Source organism: Cavia porcellus, unplaced genomic scaffold (assembly GCF_034190915.1).
Source record: "Cavia porcellus strain 051 isolate PalLab524CR breed Dunkin Hartley unplaced genomic scaffold, mCavPor4.1 scaffold_3, whole genome shotgun sequence".
In the NCBI taxonomy this organism is placed as follows: Eukaryota; Metazoa; Chordata; class Mammalia; order Rodentia; family Caviidae; genus Cavia; species Cavia porcellus.
In genome coordinates, this window is record NW_026947486.1 from 98,273,922 (window position 1) to 98,292,253 (window position 18,332).

Genomic DNA, 18,332 nt, shown 5'->3' on the forward strand with positions numbered 1-18,332 from the left:
AAACTTCACATATGTATTGATAACAATAAGATTTGCTCTTAAAAATTAGTGCGTAAAAGGGAAAAACAAAACAGATGTGCTTTGGTATATTTTGAACAAAATTAAAGTAATTATAAAACATTCAACTTTTTAGGGGCTGGGGATTTAGCTCAGTGGCATAAGCACCTGCCTTGCAAGCAGACAGTCGTGAGTTCGATCCCTAATACCGATGAAAAAGACAAAAAAAAAAAAAACCTCACCATTTTTACAGAATAAATCCAGATTAAATTATGAAGGCACCTCTAGGTTTGTTTTTGTCACAGTTTCCGATAATAAAATTTGTTCTTAAACTTGGGGTCCATCTGTGTCCCAGCACACCTGAGTCATCCCTGGCTTTCTTTGGGTCACACCAGTTTCACTGGCCCATCATGTCCACTGTCTTTTTGAGGTGCCATTCACTCATTAATTCGATCCAGTCCTCAGGCTTTTCCAAAACTCCGAATTTTGTGCTGCAGTGAAAACTGTTGGGTGGCTTCCTGGGCCTCTACTGCTTCTCCTGTGGCAGTCTCAACCGTCTGCTTTCCTCCCAACGGGATGCTCTGGGGGAGTGTGCCTGTGGGTGTGAGGCCCTTGACGGTCAGCACACTCTCACTCTCTTCGTGAAGAACCGAAAAGACCCAGGCCGTCTTCCCACCGGCTCTGATTTTATTCTTGATCATCTCTTTTCGAACCACAGTGCCTCCTTCTGTTTCATTGTCAGACATCAGTTTATTATCAGAGAATATATTCAGAATGTTAACCAGCATCTCTGTGACTTTTTCCCCAACAAAAGGCAAAGACCAGGTGAAAACATGCATAAAGTTTGGAAGCCAACAGGAGTGTGGAGAACAGTTAAACTGCCTGATATTTATGACATCGGTGTCAGTTTTCAACACTGCAGCTTTATTGTTATAGACATCTAGGTAATTAGGGGCAGAGAAAATTGTAATAAGTGATGGAAAGCCGGTGGTCTCGCTCTTCCTGTACATTTGATGCCCAGCGTCTTGAGCTTCATGGGCTCTGATTTTTGATGATAAATTGTTCTGTAAAGACTCACAAACTGCAGGGCAACTGAAAAAGTAAGAGCCCCCTCGGACAGTACCGTGGGCATAGTTTCCCATGGTCTTTGCACTGCCGGAATGCTCCAAGGGATCAGACCAAAGCAGGTCACCCGCTGCCCCAAAGGCCGGAGGTTCAGTAAACCTGTCTAATTTCCTAATATCATCTAAACAAGTGATTTCTGGTGACATTTCTCCATGGACACAGAGAAGCTGCTGGGTTAAGAGGGCAGTAAGGAAAAGATAGCGAATATGTCCATACATGCCTCATACACCCATTCCGAATATTTGACTAGACATTCATATTTGAAGGTGAAGTATTCAGTAAGATGCCTGCGTTCATGATTTCCTCAAAGCTGAAACAATGTTTTAGGATATTCTTTCAACTCCATGAAAACAACACACACTCTATACTGTCCACGTAGTCACCCAGAAAGAGGCAGTGTGTGCAATTGGTGAGCCCCCGATTTCAAACAGCTTCATCAAATCAAAGAACTGTCCATGAATGTCACCACACACTGCGACTGGCACGTCCACTTCTGTCATAGTCTTCTCTTTTCTCAAGGCAGCAGCCCCATCGCTGATTATCTTTAAATCTACGTCCTCTTGCTTGTCCAAATGGTTTTTCAAAGCATCAATTTTAGGTTTCCCATTCTCAAATACTCCCTTCAAAGTAAGCCGGTGGTTTGGAGAAAAAGAGACAGCTTTGATGATGCGGTTGGTGGTGGAGAGCTGGAAGTGCCTGCTGGACACGGTCCCCTTGGTCACCTCCCGGCCCCAGGCCTCCGCCTGGCCGCCACCTTCTTCTGCCACTGCCTCAGCTGTTCACAGCCATCAGCCTGGTCTGGTCTCTGCACCACCAGGAGGACCATAGTCCGATGCCACTGACAGGAGCCAGCACCTGCGGCTAGATCAGAACCTGGGCATCGAGATCGATGGATACCACAACTCTGAGCGGCAACTGGGGGGGGGGGGGGACTTTGCAAAGACAAAGTACATTGAAATGTCATCCCTGAAAATCCAGCTACGTAGAATTACACCTACTGTGACCACTGCAGGGTATTACTTGTTAGGCTTCTCTATAGCAATAACCTCTTTATTAGGATTCACATAATTGATCTTTTGGAGGTAAATTTATGCCTTCCTCCATCGATAAGGTATGCATTCCATTTTTTCTTATACAGGCATGGAAGAGGCCTATTTACCCCCTGGGATTTGAAGGCCAGTATCTCCCACCTTGACTACAATCTCCAGTCTTGCTGAAACCTTGTGCGTTATCCCTGAGAATAAGGGCCTTCCACAAACAGAAAAAGTTGGGAAAAAAGGCAAATGATTGGTTCCTGGTCATTCTGGTTCCCAGATGTATGCTGCCAATAGTGTAACTGGGACAACAGAGATGGCGAGACCTTAGTCTATCAGAAATGATCATGATTGTCACGTTAGTGGCAATGATGCTAAAAAAAAATGAGCCACCCCTGAAACTGTTGAATAAAAGTCCCACAGCCAAGCATGTAGTCAGTTCTTGTCATTAGTTTCTCACCTAACTATATAACATCCCTGGAACTTACATCCTGCTATTATCTTCATGTTACAGAGGACTTTTTCAAGATTTACAGAGCATATAATTATCTTGCCTTGATAACAGATCAAAAGTTTGATAGAAGAGAACTCAGTCCAGGTTCAGGTAGCCCACATCTTACTTTAATCAGAAGCTGTGAGAAGACTTGTGTGTGTGTGTGGCTTGTGACAGTTGTTGTGTGTTCAGGGCAGTGTCTCCTGCCCCTTCCCATGACTGCTCTACAATAGTGCATATCGTCACTGTGAAATTCTGTGGAAAGCACAGCAGTATTACACAGGAGTAGGCCCTCATTTCCTGTGGGAATGCAGTCCTTAGCTGCTGGTGAAGGCTTTGCAGTGTCTGCCTCATTCTGTCTACTGCATTTGCAGGTGAAAACTGGCTCTGAAAGGTGCCTGTCACCTCTCTTAAACAGAACAATATCAGAGGGGGCCTTGTGAGAAGCACCTGCAGTTTCTGGAGAATAAAGGTCCAGTGGCTAAGGTGATCCCTCAGCCTCCAATTTTATGGTGAACCATGTTCACTTGCAAAGTCTTACGAAGATGAGCTGCCATTACTGGAATGTTCTTCCCACACAGTCCCCAGACACCTCTTTCCTCCATGCTGAAATGGCTCAAATGTCTAGTGTAAGGTCACACCGGAAGTGCACACTGCCAGACACAAGGGCATGGGACATTTGAAGTGCAGGGAATCAAATCATGGCGTCGTGGTGAAGCAATATGTAGGTCTGCATAGGAATGCAAACAGACAAGGGCAACTCACACATCAACCCACATAGAAGCGTCAGGTGGCCAGCTCAGCTGCAGGGGGTAATCTTCAGCTGGTGTCACAAGTGTCAGTGCAAAGGGCTGGAGTGTCCAATGCAACCGCCAGGCTGTCAGATTATTCACATTGTACAGGAGTCACACATAGTTTTATGTGTCCCCACTTTCTCTAATAACACTCTGAATTAAATTTCCTTAATCTGGAATCTGATTCCCGACATCCTGTCAAGTGTTCCAGCAGATGATGTGTATCACAAGGCATGAACCTCTGCCGAATGGGAGAGTGTGGCTCATCCAAGGCACTCAAGAGCAGGAGGAGATGAGAGCAGTACAGTCCAACAAGCTGAGAGATTGTTGGCATCAGCTTCTCCGTTTAAGTAATCTGTAATCCAGTCTCATGGCTGCAGTCCGTACTCCAGTACACAATGGCAAGGTAAAACACTCTGTGAGGACGTAACTACCGGCAAATACCTCAGCCAGTTAGAGGAGGAGAAATTGCTCAAGCTTGTTACTTTTACTTGAGGTCCCTTTGTACAAGTACCACTTAAAGAAGTTGTGTGTACATCCCTGTCTTTGGCCAGGGCTCAGGAATCATGGTAAGTGGGGAGCACAGAGAGGAAACAGCATCAGATAGTGGCATGGTTGTAAAGACAGATTCACAATAAAATGGAAAATAGAAGGTTAATTCCCTTGTTGAAGTAGGGACGATACCACTCTTTTTTGTTGTAATTGTTTTTGGACACAGGATCTCACTATGTATTCTGGGCCGGCCTTGAACTCACTATGTAGCCCAAAATGGTCTTGAAATAGCGGTGATCCTCTTGCCTCCGCCTCCTGAGTGCTGGAATTACAGGTATGTGCTACCATGCCTTCACTTTTTCCCGAGTATTTCCTTTTACTTTTATTTTAAAATTTTTTAAATGTAATTTCTTTTCTTTTTGTTTGAGACAGGGTCTCTCTGTGTAGTTCAAGTTGGTTCTGAATTCACTGCATAGCCCAGGCAATCTCTGAATTATTTAATCTGGTGCACTGAGGACAGAGGCTTAGCTGCAGAGGCAAGAAATTTTCTGCCACAATACAACTTCTCCCATCGACTTAGGGAAATATTCCCCTAAATCCTAGTAGATCACCTAACATCTCCCTATGAGAACCGATCCCTTTGGCCACAACATCAAAGCCACAAATACATATTCAGGCATTATGAGAATGGTGGGGGTGATATCCTAACAATGCCATTGTAAGAAATTTTTGTAGATCAGTCCAGGAAGTCATGAGGACCGTGGCTGGAAGTAACAACCCCAGTCATTTCTTTGTAAAGCCTGTACTAGAAGCTTGACTCCTTGCATCTGAGGCATCTCTCATTACACCCCTAAGTCTTATGAAGTCTTTGCAATAGCAGAATTAATTTAGTGAAGTGGTTTCAGTTTTTCGCCTTGTTCCTTCTTTAAATATACCAGCACCATTTCCACTTCTTGTGTACAATGTCCAATTGACAAGGTTACCTGTCCTCCAAGTAGCTTGCCTTGGTTTAAACACTTCATCAAGTAGCTCGGATGGTTATTACTATCTTCCCCCACAGAAAAGGAGGGCGAGACGAAGGCAGCTCTTCCTGACTTTGGGTGTCCCACACTGGGTGATTGGGCCCAAGTCTGTTCCTGGAATAATAACAGAGATCTGGGTTTCAAGTGTCACCTACCGCATTTTTGCCAGCTCTAGAAGACATCAAGATGCAAATGCATCACTTCCTGCTGAGGGGTTCACTGGTATGAAGACTTCAAGTCATTGTCTTTAGAAGCTTAGTTATATGCTCTTTTGTACCATTTATCCTGTTATACAATGAGTGCCAGATTCGACTATCAGTCATTTCCAACCAGCTACCCTTGCCTAGGCCCACAACTATGTTCCTGTCATGCATGCCTCTTTCCTCAGAGAGTCTCTAAAACACTTTTGTGGATGGTGAGAAGAGTGAAAGTGACTGAGAAGTGATGACTTGGGTTATTACCATTAGCTAGACATCCTTAGAGCACTATCTCTGAGATGGGAACCATACACCGTCTTCTCAAGCTTGTGATGGGCACCCAGTAATAAATCTTTGTTAGGCCAGAAGTTTGCATGCCTAATTACACTGACTGGCTCTCCAGATGACAAGGGACATTAGCCAAGTGCATAGCACCTCCACTCAGTCTGTCTCTGTATGAGAAAATGTGGTTTCAGGTGAGTATAGTTGCAGAAAATCAAGGACACACTGTGACAGGAATTGCAGTTGCTGGAGTTTCCCTGAGCTGTCACCACCCATAGACCAGGGACTCTATAGGATTGTTTCACTCTGCCACCCTAACTCCCCCAAAGTGACAATGAGAGGCACCGCTCTGGATGAAGAGGAGCAGGGCTGGAAGGTAAGACATTGTGGGAGTAACAAGGTGTTAAATACCTTCACAGCAGAAGTAGGTCCTACAGGGCAAAATCCCAAAGAAACCCTGGAATGATTTGAGGGGAGGGAGTGCTTCTCAAATACATCGTCAACTCTGGATCAGTAATACACACAAATGATAAGATGATAAACGTATCAAGCTTCCTACTGTAACAGCTACACCAGTCCAAAAACTACTCCCCATATAAAGCATTAATCTGTAACATATTGTTTCAGCTAGGTACTATATGGACGTTCTAGAGAAGTCATGTCACTTGCTCAAGGGTGTACTATGAATCGTAGAAGCAAAATCAGAACCAATATCATTTAGGGGCCTTAGATTCCTTAAGGTCCCAGGAAATTTAGTCTCCCCAACCTTCTTAATATGTGTTATAAGAGAACTAAGATGGAAGCTTCAAAGCCTTGACTCAGCTCAGAACTCGCAGTGTCCCTTCTCCCACGTTCTATTTAGGCGAAATCAAGTCCAAAGGCCGACCACATTCATGAAGGTAAAAAAACAGACTCCATCTTTCCCTCTCGAAAGAGGGAGCAGTCATAGCCAAAGTATGGCCGTGCAACTATCAGTAGGAGAGCTTTCTGTGGTCTTCCTTGCAATCTACCATGGTCTGTACATGGAAAGATAAGCCAGTGCCTAGGCGAGAGTCTAATAAAAGGGCAAAAGCTAAAATATAGCAACAAAGTTATTATGCAGTTGTGATTTTTTAAAGCCTATACATCTCTTCTAATCCATTGGGGTGAATGTTAAATCAGGAAACCATCTCTGGGTTTGCAGTGTACACTAACACAAAAGAAAAATAAAGAAGTGGAGAGCAGAAGACAAAATAAATATTTGTGTAGTTTACAACTCAAATCTTGTGCAAAGTTCATATGCAAGATGAGGGCTTTGGACCACAGTACGGGATCAGTGATCCTCCACTTGTGATGATAAGGCATGTTTGACACCACCTGAGCCAGCAGTGAGAACGTAATACTAACTAGCATCCCAAGATGGCTCAGAATTTTCATGCCAAGTCATAAAATAGTGCAAACCTCCAAAGGTGCAGATTCCAGCAATCTTCTGTTCTTTGGGAATATATTTTCATCATAGATGCTAAGAACACTTTAAGAGATGCACCCCGTGAGGTTGCTGTATGATATTTTCCCAAGGATATTTCTCTATTGCTGTGAACAATGATTCACAAAAAGAAAATGTTCATAGTTAGAGGTCTTACTATATCCTAGTGATCTGGGAGCACTGGAGTGCCTAAAGTGTTAACATGTATTGATTCTGTTGCCAAACACCTTTGAGAATCACACCTACTATACACACTGATTAAAGATTGTCAGTGTACATTTCAATGTTAAAGGCTTCTAATAACCCTGGGGTGATATAACATGCTTACTACCCATAGACCAGGGACGCTACAACAACACCTACTAACACCTACATTACAGATTTTTTACCTGAGAAATGCTTCAAAAACAGCCAGGTAGTGGTTTCTTCTCGTCTTGCCCTGCCCTGCCCTGCCCTGCCCTGCCCTGCCCTGCCCTGCACATGTGTCCAAACTCTGACTGCTCTACACTTCTCAGTCAGAGCAGCTAAGGTGAATCCTAAGTGTGCATACATGTTCAAGGACCATGAATCATTCTGAGGAGCAACTGTAATTACAGGTCTTTTTGTATGGCTCCAGCGATGGAGCCCAGGACCTCCAGCATACTTGGCAAGTACACTACTGCTGAGCTGCATACCTGGAAAATTGTTTTCCTGGGTCAGAGTCTGTGTGTTTTGCTTGGGTTGGCCTTAAATTCTCAGCTCAAGTGATCCCCTGTGTCAGCCTGCAGAAGTAGCTGTTACCTCAGGTGCATGCCACCGTTCCTGGTCTCAATCGTGATTACGAACCACTAACGGTACCCATGCACCATGGAGCTGAGTTTGGAAACCAGCGAGCGATGTAAGAAACACCCTGAGCTCTCTGGTAAGGAAATTGAAATCGAAGTAAAGGAAATAACTTGCCCAAAGCTGAACAGATTTGAACCTGGTTGCATGTGGTACCGAACACCGCTAGATGGCAGTCTGTTCCTTGGATTTGGGCTAAGGCTGTGAGCAGAAAGCTGAACAATTACTGGGTGAATTTGAGCATTGAAATAAAATTGTTTAATCAAATGAGAACCTGTCACCCAGTGTAATCTCTTTTGTGAAGCTCATTATGGCTAAGAAGCCAACAACTCTATGCACGGCAGAATCTCCTACGAAGGTACATATGTCAGCCTGAGACAACAGCCTGAGACAACTCAGATAATATCTTCTCCAAGAATAAAACTTAAAAATATATGTGGTGTGGCTGGGCATGGTGGCACATGCCTGTAATGCCAGCACTCGAGCCGCTGAAGAAGGAGGATTGCCTCAAATTTTAAACCAGCCTGATTAGATAGCGTGTTCAAGGCCATCCTGAAATACATAGTGCGATACTGTCTCAAAAAAACAAAACAAAATAAAAATACACACGGTGAGTCAGGCATGGTAGTGTATACCTGTAATGCCACCACTCTGGGAAGCTGAGGCAGGAAGATCACAAGTAAGTATAACCCAAGAACATACTAACTTAGCAAGACTCTGTCTCAGAATTGAAAAAAAAAATAGTAAAATAAGATCATAAGGAGCAGGGTCTGGGAGTGTAGTACAGTGTGAAGACTCTCGGTTCAAACTTCAGTACACACACACACACACACACACACACACACACACACACAGCTCTGGTTAATGGGCCTAAAAGATATTTTCTTTGAAAGGTGTTTCAAAGAAACTTTCTTCCATCCTTTCTGCTCATTGGAATCTGGGGTACTGGACAATTCCGGGTTCTGCCAGGCCAATAGCAGGGTTCCATCTTTGTTTCTGCTACTTTTGACATCCTCATCTGTAAAGTGAGGAGGTTCTTTGTCTAGACCCAGCCCCGGATATTTTGATTTAACTCTCCAAAAAAATACTCTTAATATTTTGGTATTTTATTTATCTTTTTGTATCTAGCTATGACAAAAGATATGCTTATTTTCTTTACTCTTTCATGTCTGTGTGCGTGTGCATGTGCATGTGCGTGTGCGTGTGTGTGTGTGTGTGTGTGTGGTGTGTGCGTGTGTGTGTGTGTGTGTGTGTGTGTGTGTGTGTGTGTGATTCTGGGGATAGAGTCCAGGGCTTCGCACATTGCAGGCAAGCACTTTACCGCTGACCTACACTCCTAACCCTGAAGACACATTTTTAAAATTCAGGCCCATTGTAGCGTGTTACTTTCTAGCATGTTTATATTGTGGGCGTTCTTCATGTCATTAAAGATTCTGACATACGATGAATGGGATAGTTAACATATTCACATTAGATAGATGTTACACATTTATCTGTTCCCATGTTGAATATTTAGGTTATTTTCAATTATATTGTTATAAGAAACGCTTTCATGAAAACTTTTATACAAACATTTCCCTGTTTTTACTTAGATTTAGTCTTTAGAAATTAAGATGACAGGAGAAAGATACTACCAGGCCACTTTTAACCCTTCTGTACTATTCTCAAATCACTTCCCAAGGCATTTTTACCAACTTAGACCCCTCCAGCTATACGTGAAATTGCTCATTTCATTATCTCCTCACCAAAGTATATCCTTGTATTGTTTTATTTCATTTCCCAGACCGAAAAGAAACGGCACTTTGAGTGAGGTTTCATTCAGCTTTCTGTTTCTTTATTCATATGTGTTTACTTGTAAGGTTGAACCTTTTCGATAGGTTTGATGTGTACTTTTTGGTTAGCTAGATTGCTTGTGCACACCCTGCACACTTTTCTTCACTGGTGTTTCATCGTCTTACTTGAATGTTTCTATGAACATTGACACATGAAGCGCAATAATAGCCACTTTTATATTTCTGGAATGTCTAATTTTCATTTCACATGTGAATAATTTCTTCAACAAACATAAAATCTGAATTTGCACCTGATTAAACCCAATGTATGTGTTCATTTTCCGTGTCTAACGTTGCTATACTTAGAAAACAATTTTCCATGCAGGGAGAGGATAAACACTCACATAATGTCTCTTGCATTCGCCCATTTAGATGCATTTTTAATTCATCTGTAATGCAAGTTGCACGTGGGGAATCTTAGTTCCCCCGAACCACACCGTAATCAGAACTGCTGAGCACAAAGCAAAGCCAGGAAGGTGCTTGGCTTGGCCAAAGCTGCCCTGGCCCGTCCTGACTTCCTATGTGCATCTGCTACTCAGGGAGTCACTCGGGGTCTGGCCTGAAGCCATGAGGTGACTCTGAGTCACCTTCACACAGGCAGTCTACAACCACTCTCAGGGCAGCGAGGTACGGAGGTAGAGCTCTGTCCTTGCCAACTCACAGATGCACTGTATTCTGAATCCCTGCTCCGGGGCAAAGGTGTGTTGCTTTGCATATTTGTCTCATTACATCTCTGTGATATAGAAGCCTGCAAGGAGAACAGGACCGAAGGAAGGAAAGAATGCCGACTCTGCCTATTTCTGAATCTCGGCCTAAGGCTTCCCATCCCAGGAGCACAGTCCTGTCCATTGCAACCAACAGGCCCTGTTAGCATTGTCTTGTGGGTCTGTGGCTGCTGTCATATGCTCGTGGTCTATGTCCAATAGTTACATGCATGCACATCTTCTAAATGCCACTGTGTCATGCAAATGTCACAAAGAAGGAAGGTGGCACGTGAAAAGAGGGAGGAAGGTGAAAGCATTTGATGCTTTCACTGGGTAGACTGAGATCATGTTTTTTCTGCTCCTACAAGTACTTTTGCTGTTGTTATAGGGCAATTGTTTTGAAGCCATTTTTTAAATACTGTGTGTGTGTGTGTGTGTGTGTGTGTGTGTCCCACCTTTTTGAGACAAGGTCTTGCTATCTAGTCCAGCTTGACCTTGAACTCATAATGTAGCAGAAAGTGGCCTCAAAGTCTGATCTGGCCTCTGCTCCTAACTGCAGGAAGCACAGGTGTGTGCCACCATGCCCAGCTTGCAGCACTTCCTAATGAACGCTTCCAGACCCAGTGCCACTCTACCACATCAAATGACATACTAAACATAATCCATGTGGAGGCACTGTCCTAAGGGTCAGGTAACACCCCAGCCCTCACCTTGTCTCCTGGCTACCTAGGAATTCAGAGAAGAGCACTGGCAATGACTGACACTGAACTCAGTTCCATTTTGCTCACCACTCAAAAGCCAACACTTATGACACAAGCACTGGTGAGAGTGAAGTCCCGTTTATTCAAAGGACATCCTGAGAAGATGGAGGGGTTACTATCCTCCAAGATCCACTTTAACGCAAGAGAGAAGAGGGTTTGTATGAGGAGAAAAGGAGGCCGGTGGGGGAATGGACAGGACAGCCTTGTGCCGAGCTGTGCATCTACGCTCGGGACCATGTTGTCATTTACGGGTGTTTCCTTTCTCTTCGGTTCAAACATTGTTGTGATTGTAAATGACCTTTGTCTCCTAGGCCGATCCCAGTGATCTTTTAAAGAAATGTTATTTTCCTTCAAATTAAACTTTATTCTTTTAATTAAAGAACAAGATTAGCAAGGTCCTGGCCCACACTTGGAGAGATTCACAGACCACCAGGTAGGTATTCTAGGTTCACAAAAATAAAACTAAAGAAAAATGATCGATTAGGAGGTCTGGGGGGCAATATGTCCTCCTTCTTGTCCTCTGTTCCTGGAATAATTGATTCTAGTAGTTAATATTTGAGCCCTTTAAAGATTTTCCTTTAGAAGTTACAATGCTTGGCAAAGGGAAAACAACAGACAATTTTTTAAAGTAAAGTCAATTGTTAATGAGATAATGTAAAACAAAATGTTGTAGCCACTACCACTGAACTACAAGGCAGGGCCTGCTTTCCAAAAGAATTTTCTTTACATTTGAATGTCAAAGAGTTTATAATTTAAAACAACTGTGATGCCACGGTGCCTGTCAAATTGACACAAGATTTCAAAATACACGAACAGTATTGCAAATGAGAGGGCCACAGCGGCATTCTCCTTCCCTTCTGGGAAGAGTGTAGTTGTCACTCTGGAAAATACCTCAGCAGTACATGTCCAAAACCTAAAAGGATTACATTACTCTTAAAGCAGCAGTTCCTCTGTTAGTCATTGATACACTAAGCTAAGGAGTTCATCAGTGGTGTGTAAAGCAATCTAACCGTGATGAAGTACATGTTCATGTTTTTATTTGTTTCTGTGGGTGTTTTATCTGTGTCTGTTGGGACTGCACCCTGGGCCTTCACACTGAGCCTGATCTCCAAGCGTTGTTCACTTTTTGTTTTGAGATACTCTCACTAAGTTGCTAAATTGTCCTGGCTGGCCTGGAACCCGAGATCTTCTTGCTTCAGTCTCCCCCAGTTCTGGGATCAAAGACGTGTGCCACGATGCCCGGCTCTTCTTTTTAAAAATTATTTAGAGACAGAGTTGCTCTTGCTCTTGCTAAGCTTTCTTGACTGGTCTGAAAACTGTAACCTTCTTGCCTCAGCTGCTTCTATAAGTGAAATTAGAGGTGTGTGCTACCTTACGCAGCGTGTCTATACTTCTGCAAAAATTAGACTTTAGAAAATAATGCATTCGGAAAATAATTAAAACCTTGGGCAGTTCTTTACAAGATGTTGCTGCAAATTAAAAACAAGATACTGTGTGAGTAAATATTCCATTTAAAAGTGTTTATTGGCATTTAAGTAGAGGGACAGCTAATGTAACAAAATGCCATAATGATTTGGGTGCTCAGCTGAGGTACCAGATATTCAGGAATTTTTTCTGGATCTAAGGTTCATCTATATTTTTCACATTTTTGCAGTAAGAGGCAACTGGCATTTACTTAAGTATGTACAGCGACTTTGCCCCCTGCTGGCTTGTCCACTAATTGTCTGTCTTTTATCTGAAGGAGAAATGTTGCCCCCTAGATTGCAGAGAAGATAGATAGCACTGCAGGTTTTATCCCAGGGCAGCATTATCAAGATTTACACATCCACTGTCAAGAGGACAAGTGGCCCCAAACTGGGAGAGTGAGCCTGTGGGATTCTAACTGCTACCTTTGACCTTATGATAACAGGACACTCTCAGCTCCGTGAAAACACAGAATCAAAGATAACAGGCAGAGGGACAGAGACTCCACAGTCTGCAGGCTAGAGAAGACAGGAGATAAGGATGGCGGCTAGGCTCAGGCATAGAGAGGAGACCCAGTGAACTGAGAATCAGGGCACAGTGGATTTGGCTCCTATCTGTGGAAACTACTGTGAAGATGGAGATGAAGAGGACGGGGCAGAGTGGCAGAGGGACCCAACTCTCTCTCCCCATGCGTGGCTTACTAACTCTACGGCATGATGGAGTAGGAGGACCCAGAAGTTCCCACACTTGTACCCACTCTCTTGTAAAATGCGCTTTTTGCTGATTACTTTGGCATGACCACTTCCCATTGTATCACAGAGACACGGGAAACATGATGAACTTCTATTTATCCTGTCTCTCTGGATGGATAGTACAATGATTCCTTTTCCTCCAATTTCTAGGCCACATCGATATATGTTTATTTTAAGGCTCACTGCTGCTCATGTCTGTGTGTTTAAAGGGCTGAAGTAGCCACTGTACCCCACGTAATGGAAGGCAAAGCAATGTTTCCCTTCAAAGGCTTTGAGATAGGGGAATGAAACTCCCAACCTACTATGTCTGGGACTTCGTGTTCTCTAAAATCGAAGAATGAATTTTAGGAACAACAGAGATGAAGAGTAGAATATATTTATTGAGAGAAAGAAAGCATCTGTCTGAAGAGAGACCGAAGGAGGTCCCCAGCGTGTTGCCCAGGACGCTGTCTTTTACAAGGACTTTTATAGAGTGGCTTCAAGGCAGGAGAAGACTGGGAACTCACAAAGCAGATGGGCATAAGGTGGGACATAACTATAGTTAGCCAAAAAGATCAATAGTTTAGGGAAAATTGATTACACTGGGGACAAACGGGGAAGCGAGCCATGTACAAAGCGGGCATTCTTAGAGAGCAGCGACTCTTCCCTGTGGATTGGAATGGTGACTCCTGATTTCAAGGTGATCCAGACGTAATCCCTAAGGATTACACTTAAAGATGTGGTTACATTTGTTCTGCCTTCTGTTTTGAGATCTGGTCCACAGCAAGAGCTGTGCGTCTCCTCCAAGGTCAGCAGACATCTGGTCCCCTGTGCCGGCTTCCTTCCTTGAGGGCCCAGTCCTGTCTGACTGCCTATAACCTTTCTAACTGGCTCAGCTGCCTGTAACAGCTTTTGCCAAGGAAGCAAGGAGATCACCTACTCTGATGTCTGCAGGAAGCCACAGTGATGCTGAGACCCCTGGTTCTTTTCAGCCTGCCCCCTTTTGATAAATTACCAAAAGGGTGACATCACAGTTCAGAACCAAATCAGTGAAAAACAAAGCACTTTGAGAGAAACCAAGAGCAAGACAGTACACTCAAACCAAAAAAGGCCTGGAGTATTGAAAGTGTCTGCTTCAGTCTGAGGGAGAAATGTAGTGCTCCAAAGTCTCAGAGTGTGGGAAGGTCTGAGTGATTACTTCCCCCACCAAATCGGTACGTTGAAACCTAATCACCAATGTGGTGGCATCACCAGATAAGTAAGACCTGTGGGAAGTGAGGGCTCTGTCTTCATGAATAAGATTAGTGCCTATTTTTTAAATTTATCTATTCATTTATTATAGTTTACTATGTAGCCCAGACTGGCCTCAAACTCCTGGTGATCCTCCTGCCTCAGCCTCTGGAGTTCTGGGATTATAGTCATGTGCCACCACATCCAATCTATTTATTTATTTTAAATGTTGACATTATTTTTTGTTGTTGTTATATCAGTTTTTACTGAAGATAATCAAAATGCTTCACCTGGAATCCACTGCTGCCGGAGTCAGCACAGGTCCCCTGTCCTGTCTCTTTGGTGATAGAAATTGGGTGAGTCTCTGGTCCCTCTTGCAGCTCCTGCAAAGCTGAACACGGCCCCCTGTGCAGCAGGGAGAAGGTGTCCAGAGGCCCTAGGCCCTACTGCGCTGCTGGGAGTAAGCTCAGAGCTCCTGGAGGTCTTCGGAGCAGCGGGGCTCAGGACCAGGCCCAGGGAGCAGCTGCCTGCCGGGAAGGTTGGTGCTCATCAAAAAACACTCAGCATCAATTCCCTGGAGAAGCCGAAGCCCTCCATCAGCAGCTGACCTCCTCTGGGGACCTTTAGGGTCAGCGTCAGTGCCATGGCCATTGCCTTGCTGACCTGGCTATGTCTTCAAGATCAAGGAGATTCAGTCGCCAGAACTTGTAGAGGACTGAAATACTTTTCTGTTGCAGTTTAATGACTTGGCCTTGTGAGAATCAGGAAATAAAATAGTGCCACATCTTTCAAAGGACAGCACAACTTCAGAGAGCAGTGACCAGTGGGGCGGCCAAAGTGCCCACCCAATCCCCCCAGTCCCTGGAGGACTCAGGCTGGGCTAACATCTCAATTGCAGTCACCCTCACCCTGGATCCCCTCAAGCCATTCAGAGGCTTCTCCCGTGGTGGTACCCATCTGTACTGGACCATTTCGGGACATCAGATTGTTCTTTCGGGTGGAGAAGCCCAGGAGGAGATAGGAAGTAAACATTACCTTTCCCTTGCCCGTGGCTTGGAGCTTGGACATCTGTGTTCTTCGTGGCCACTGTGAGCAGGTGATGTCCACATCCTGCATGATCCTCATGTCCATGTCCAATATCTTCCCTGTTACTGTGCAGCCTCCACACAGTGTCCCCGAAAGGCACTGCAATGCCACACTCTGGCACACGATCTTCACAGCTCCCGGCGATGCCAATACAAAATATGTGCAAGACTACAAACCTTGCTGGTGCTACTGTGGGGGCATTGGCAAAGACCGTTGTGCTTTAAGTCCCAGACTTACAGCTATTGTTCCAGATGATGACATTTCATTAATAAATCCACAGCTCATGCATACCACTTACTTCCGCTTTGTGGTGGTAAAGATGATCAAAACAAGGGACAATTTATCAGTAATATTAGATAGACTCTTCTCCATGAATCTGACTGTAAATGCTCTTGAGGACAATCAGAACTGTGAATGACAAAACTGTTAAAACAGCCAGGCTAGAATTTTGATGAACTTAGCATTTGATGAGGTACTCTTGTTTTTTATTATTTATACATGATTTTAAAATAACAATCAGGACTGACATTGTATCAGAACCAAGAGGATTTCGTGTTTACCATAACAGGAATTTTATGTTTTAGTTCTTTTGATTTTAACTTTTATTGATACGTGTTTGCAGTACATAGTGATTATATTCATTATGGGGAGCTGGTATGTGGACATAATACATCTTAATGGTTTTACCTTCTTTCCCTCCTATTTCAGCCCCCTCCCTTCATCTCTCAATCCTCCCTCCCTTTTGCAAAAGATCTATATTCCTATTTGCTATCAGCTATCTTTTATTTTGCTGTTTAATTACTTATGCTTCAAGTTTCTCATAAAAGAGAAACCATGTGATATTTATGCTTGTGCGTCTGATTTATTTCAGTTAACATTATGGTCTAGCGGTGCATCCATTTCCCACAAGTGGCTCAAGTTTATCCTTTTGAATGTCAGACTAATAGTCCTCCATTACGGCCTCCAAATACCCTATTTTCTTGATCCATTCATCTGTTGATGGATATATAGGCTACTTCCAAGATTTAGAGATATGAGTTGTGCTGCTTTAAACATGGGTGGGCACTTATCACCATGCTATGATGTCCTTAACTCTTTTGAGAATCTATCTGAGTCAATGGAAATTTCTGTTTTTTTTTTTTTTTTTTTTTTTGAGAAATCTTCATACTGATTTCTATAATGGTAGCACTAGCTTATGTTCCTACCAATAACAGAGAAGAGTTCTTTTTTTCTGGAAACTTACTAGTACTTTTTAGTGTTTGATTGCTGGATGATAATAATTCTTACTGGACGTAAAATGGAATTTCAGTTTTCTTTTAATTTTCATTTCTCTAATGTCCAGAGATGTTGAACGTTTTTATATATTTATGAACAATTTGTACTTCTTTTGAGAAGTGACAATTTATTTCAGTGGCTCACTTTTATTAGATCTTTTATTTTGGAAGGTCTGATTTTTTAGTTCTTTATATACTGTAAATATTAGTCTTCCGTTCAAGGAATATCTGGCAAAAATTTTCCCATTCTATAGACGAACTTTACACTCTGTTGGTTGTTTCCTTTGCTGTGCAGAAACTTTTTAACTTGCTGTCCTCCCATTTGTTAATTCTTGATGCAAGTTTTGTGCAATGGAGTTCTCTTCAGAAAGCCCATGCTTATGCCTACTATGTCTTCAAGAGTTTTACCTACTTTCTCTTCTAGCATATTAGGTGTTGACATTTTAATATTTAGGTCTTTAATCCATTTTTATTTTACCTTAGAATAATGGGGAGACATACGGGTCTAGATTCAACCTTCTATATGTGAGTAGCCAGTTTTTCTGACACTATGTCTTAAAGGAGCTAGTTTGTTTCCAGAATATGCCTTTGTACCCTTTGTCAAAGATCAGATATCCGGGGGCTGGGGATTTAGCTCAGTGGCCTAAGCGCCTGCCTGGCAAACGCAAGGTCGTGAGTTCAACTCCTTTAATAAATGGTGCTGGAGAAACTGGCTCTGCACATGCTAAAGACTAAAAGTAGGCCCATGTCTATCATATGCACTAAACTAAAGTCAAAGCCGATCAAAGATCTAAGCATTAAGACAGAAACACTAAATCTACTGGGAAACAAACTAGGTAGAAATGTCGAGGATATAGGAGTAGGCGGAAAGTTCATGAACAAAAAATAAACTGCACAGGAAGTACTTCAAAGAATCAATAGTTGGGATCTCAGCTTATCAAAAAGCTTTTTCACACTGAAAGAACTCACCAGCAGAGTTAAAAGAAAATTCACAGATTGGGAAAAGATTTTTGTCAACTGTTCCTCACACAAAGGACTTTTATCTAGAATGTATAAAGAATTGAAAAAAATCAGGCCCCTGGAATTTAAAGACCCAATCCAAAAATGGCATCTGAGGTAAATACACACTTCTCAGATGAAGAAATGCAAATGGCAAATAAATATTTGAAAAAATATTCGACATCATTGGTCATTTGAGAGATACAAATTAAAACTGCACTGAGATTCCATCTCACTCCAGAAAGAAAGGCTAACATCAAGAAATTAACCAATAACTAATGCTGGCTGGGCTGCAGGGAAAAAGGAACGCTTCTCCACTGCTGGAGGGAGTGTAGACTGGTACAACCACTGTGGAAATCTCTGTGGAGATTCCTCAAAACACTAGGATTAGAGGTTCCATTTGATCCAGCTATTCCTTTTTTGTATGTTTTCCCAGAAGAACTGAAAACATCATATCACAGATTGGAAAATGAAGACCCACTTCTGTCAGTTGACAGTTGGTTTGCCTTCTGAATGAAAGCTAAATTT

The 18,332-nt window shown here is 43.0% G+C and overlaps 2 pseudogenes; one reads left to right on the forward strand and one right to left on the reverse strand.

Moving 5' to 3' along the window:
- Window positions 1-422: 422 nt before the first annotated feature.
- LOC134475374 (serine/threonine-protein phosphatase 2B catalytic subunit gamma isoform-like) lies at window positions 423-1,622 on the reverse strand (annotated as a pseudogene).
- Window positions 1,623-7,747: 6,125 nt separating this feature from the next.
- Window positions 7,748-15,949, forward strand: LOC134475327 (transmembrane protein 248-like; annotated as a pseudogene).
- The last annotated feature ends 2,383 nt before the right edge of the window (window positions 15,950-18,332 follow it).